This window comes from Nerophis lumbriciformis, linkage group LG29 (assembly GCF_033978685.3).
Source record: "Nerophis lumbriciformis linkage group LG29, RoL_Nlum_v2.1, whole genome shotgun sequence".
Lineage (NCBI taxonomy): Eukaryota > Metazoa > Chordata > Actinopteri > Syngnathiformes > Syngnathidae > Nerophis > Nerophis lumbriciformis.
Genome location: NC_084576.2, coordinates 14,283,032 through 14,288,390, shown reverse-complemented (window position 1 = coordinate 14,288,390; position 5,359 = coordinate 14,283,032).

The window sequence follows — 5,359 nt, the reverse complement described above, 5'->3', positions numbered from 1 at the left end:
GTAATGCGCGCCTGGAGTGCCCCCCCCCTCCCCTTTTAAAAGCGTAGAGATGGACTTCCAAGACTAGGGATGATGTTTGATAAGAAATGATCGAGTTCGAGCCTATTATCGAATCCTCTTATCGAACCGATTCCTTATCGATTCTCTTATCGAGTCCAGATAGGTTGTTGTATATGGAAAAAAACACAATATTTGGTTTAACAAAAGCTCACTTTTATTATATAAGAAAAAAATAAAATCTATCCATCCATCCATTTTCTACCGCTTATTCCCTTAGGGGTCGCGGGGGGCGCTGCATGGAGCCTATCTCAGCTACAATCGGGCGGAAGGCGGGGTACACCCTGGACAAGTCGCCACCTCATCACAGAAAATAAAATCTAATAAATAAATAAATATTGACTGTTACCCCACCCAAAAAAAATAAAATAAAATAAATAAATATCGACTGTTGTTACCCAAAGTATATTAAGTGGGATTTTTCAGAAAAACAAATATATACAGTAACACAAAAACAACCTGTCTCTGTGATCACTATAGGTCAGGGGTCGGCAACCCACGGCTCTAGAGCCGCCCTAGTGGCTCTCTGGAGCTTTTTCAAAAATGTATGAAAAATGGAAAAAGATGAGGGGAAAAATATATATTTTTTGTTTTAATATGGTTTCTGTAGGAGGAAAAACATGACACAAACCTCCCTAATTGTTATAAAGCACACTGTTTATAATAAACATTCTTCACTGATTCGAGTATTTGGCGAGCGCCGTTTTGTCCTACTAATTTTGGCGGTCCTTGAACTCACCGTACATGTATAACCTTCTCCGACTTTCTAGGACGTGTTTTATGCCACTTCTTTTTCTGTCTCATTTTGTCCACCAAGCTTTAAACGTTGTGCATGAATCCACAAAGGTGAGTTTTGTTGATGTTATTGACTTGTGTGGAGTGCTAATAAGGCATATTTGGTCACTGCATGACTGCAAGCTAATCGATGCTAACATGCTATTTAGGCTAGCTATATGTACATATTGCATCATTATGCCTCATTTGTAGCTATATTTGAGCTCATTTAGTTTCCTTTAAGTCATCTTAATTCAATTTATATCTCATGACGCACTATCTGTATGTAATATGGCTTTTAAGTTTTTGCGGCTCCAGACATATGTGTTTTTGTATTTTTGGTCCAATATGGCTCTTTCGACATTTTGGGTTGCCGACCCCTATAGGTGTATAAATAATACTATAGTGTTAAATAAAATTAGTCCCTTGGGCACAAAACTTAAAATAATACAGCTCTCCAAAAAGTGCACTTCTGCTGCTATTTGACATAACTGTTTGTTATGATGCTTTGACATTTTTGCACTTTATTTCTTTATTGAAAGAAAATTCTATGAAGAGAAAAGTTGTTTGCAAATGTGGTTACAATGCTAAAAAAAATGAAAAGTTAAAGCTAAAAAAAGAAATACACTTTATTGAGTTAACATTATTTCTTTATAGGGGGAAAGATGTGATGTTATGAGCTAGGGAATATAACAACTACACTACCCAGCATGCAACGGGAGTGACGAGCATGCGCGGTAGCCCCGAAAAGTGTTGTTGCATGTCGCCACCTGGCAGCTAAGAATGAGGTTATGAGCATGCTGTGAAAGTAAACGTCAAGAACTCAGCCAACACGCCTCGTCTGCATTATTTATAATTAGACAGACAACACATATACAGTGTGATTTTGTTTTGTTTACAAGGAAAGAAAAACAAAAGTTAAAAAAGGCAGATGTTGTATATATATTTGTATGTGCTGCGGTTGCATTAAGAACGTTGCGACAGCTGCCGTAAAGGAGGTGCGTTGCTAGCCTGGTTGCTATGTTTCCGGTTGGTCGTAAAAGTGTTTGTCATGTGTTTGTACCCTGCTCAAATCTCTCAGTAAAGTTATTCATTGGATTATACCTTTTTGTTTGGAACTTTATTACACCTTGGAGCGCTTTTTCCGGTCCATTGTTTTTCCTGCTTTCCCTATCTGCGCCTAATGACTGAGCTACGTGACGTCATTTCTTGTGATGTCTCAAGGGGCATTTCTGGTCGGGACGGGATTCGTTCCCAGGGATTCGAATAAAGAACCAACTCTTTTTCTTTGCTATAGTGGTCTCGATAACGGGTACCGGTTCTCAAAAAGGGATTTGAGTCCGAGGACTCGGTTCTTTTCTTATCGAACAACCGGGAAAACCGGTTTTGAGTATCATCCATATCCAAGACTCTTTATGGTCAGTTTTTGCCCCACTTGTAAATAGAACGTTTTTCCCTCCCTGTACATTTAGGATAAGAAATTATTCAAAAATTCCACAAAAATAGAGTAAAACACGTGAAAACAAAGAGGGAAACATCAAAGGACATTAAAGACATTAAAAGAGAGCACAGCTGATGAAACCAGTTGCCTTTTCTACACACGAAAGGAAAACGCAATGAAACACCAAAAAATGAGCAATAAATCACTGATTGCACCATAGAGGGGGGCCACATGGAGAATAATCTACTCACAAGTGGGCCGGACTGGTAAAATCACGGCACGATAACGTAAAAATAAAGACAACTTCAGATTGTTTTCTTTGTTTAAAAATAGAACAAACACATTCTGAAAATGCACAAATCATAATGTTGTTGTTTTTTTACACTTACGTGTTGCGGTTAATAGTATTCTATCATTATTTGTTGTTATTTATACTTTCTGAATAAATTATGTGATTATGTTCATCATTGGTGTTAATTTTCAATCTATCAAGATAAAAAAAATATTAGCAAAATCAAATTACAGTATGTTATTTATTAGGGCTGTGAATCTTTGGGTGTCCCACGATTCGAGTCAATATTGATTCTTGGGGTCACGATTCGATTCAAAATCGATTTTTTTTCCAATTCAACACGATTCTCGATTCAAAAACGTTTTTTCCCTGATTCAAAACGATTCTCTATACATTCAATACATAGGATTTCAGCCGGATCTACCCCAGTCTGCTGACATGCAAGCAGAGTAGTAGATTTTTGTAAAAAGCTTTTATAATTGTAAAGGACAATGTTTTATCAACTGATTACAATAATGTAAATTTGTTTTAACTATTAAATGAACCAAAAATATGACTTATTTTATCTTTGTGAAAATATTGGACACAGTGTGTTGTCAAGCTTATGAGATGTGATGCAATTGTAAGCCACTGTGACACTATTGTTCTTTTTTTTTTATTTTTTATTAATGTCTTATGATAATGTCAATGAGGGGTTTTTAATCACTGCTATGTTGAAATTGTAACTAATATTGATACTGTTGTTGATAATATTCATTTTTGTTTCACTACTTTTGGTTTGTTCTGTGTCGTGTTTGTGTCTCCTCTCAATTGCTCTGTTTATTGCAGTTCTGAGTGTTGCTGGGTCGGGTTTGGTCTTGGAATTGGATTGCATTGTTATGGTATTGCTATTGTTTTGTTAGATTGATTAATAAAAAAATAAATTAAAAATGTTTAAAAAAATAAAATAAAATAAATAAATACATTTTAAAAAATCGATTTTTTAAAAATGAGAATCGATTCTGAATCGCACAACGTGAGAATTGCGAATACATTTTTTCCCACACCCCTATTATTTATGTAGTTTACTCTTTTTCCTCGACTGGTGCACTAACATCATATAATTATTTTTTTTTTTTTTTACATATGTAGCATCATCTACAAAGACACAAAGAATTATATTGCGACATGAAGTGGACACATTTAGAACAGCAATTTCTTTCTTTCAAAAATTTCGGCTCATTTTTATACTTAGCGAACTCAAAACCTGTTCGCGGGCGGTACGTTTGACACCCCTGCCATTGACTATTGCTAAGTGCTGAGCAAGAAATACAAAGTATGAACATAACAAAACAATCACTTACTGTACAACGTCTGCTTTCACTGGGATGCCGACTGATGGGATGTTTATAGCTTCACGTTCAGATAACAAATTAATCGTAATCGTGCTGGTTAAAAAAAAAGTGTGCACAAACAAGCGTCTTTTTGAATGTCAAAGTTGACCATCTTCTCGGTTTATGTCCACAACCTCCTACTATCCAGGTGAGAGGAATTAATTATAATCTAGAATGAACTTTTATAAACTAAGAGGGGAAACTATCTTATGCAGCTATTGACATACTGAGCTGCTCTGTCATCATGACACCAAAAGTAGTTCCTCTGTGTTGGTGCTTAAAATAAAAGTATTGCTAATACTTGGTCAGGTCACACAACATGTAAATGGGGTATTGTTTGCAGTTTTTGGAGGCTTTTTAGAGGGCTTTAGGGGTACAATCGATTACTCCCATCACCTTCGTTGTTAGGCACCTAGTACTTTCCATATATTAGAAATTAGAATGCATAAAAAAAGAAAAACATATGTGCTCTTGTTTAACGTAAGGATTATAAATGACAGGTAAAATTCCAAAAAAAGGGCAGTGGAAGTTTGCCCATCGTTCACAATCATTATGAGAGACAAGCAGACAAAAGTTTTATTGTTTTTTTCCCCGCCTTCTAACATATAAAAGTCGGCTTATTCTAGCTGGCTAGCAATTCAGCTAATGGCCACAATCAATTCTACCACTAAATCACTTTAAAAATGCATTCAAAAACCGTCAGCAATACTTCATTCACGTTCCGTAACCTGTATAATAATCAAGCTGTAGCGACATTGTTATTGTAAGAGAGAACACTGAGGAACTCTTTTGCTAGCGTAGTAACACATTGGGGTGCTTCGATATTAGCTGTAAAAGCGATACAACACCAATTTGTACTGACTGAAAAATATGAACAATCATATTACAGCAGGGGTCTCAAACTCAATTTGCCTGGGGGCCACTGGATGCAGAGTCTGGGTGAGGCTGGGCCGCAAGAAAAGATTTCTTAAAAAAAATATTTTTAAATGTCTTTATTTTTATTTTCAACACAAAATAAAATCAAAATATAAATGAACAAAATGAGAATTCAGTAAATAAATCAGTCATAAGTAATAACAATAATAATTTGATTTCTCCAGTCAGCACCAATGTATACACATACGTACTATGTGAGAAGTAACAATAAATAAATCTGTGAACCTGGACATGGCTTGAACATGGCTTCTCTTGCCTACTTCTTGCTGCTAGACACCTGGCAGCGCTTCCTCTCGCATAACTGAGCTACATTTGTCTGGAGAGAAGAAGCAGTTGAGACCCTCAGTATGGCTTGAAGATGATCATCAGTAATTCTGGACCTGTACTTGGACTTATTGAAGTTCAAGGTGGAGAAGAGCTTTTCGCACAAGTATGTGCTCCCAAAAAGGCACATGGTTGGCTTGCACATTCGGAAAAGCTCAGGGA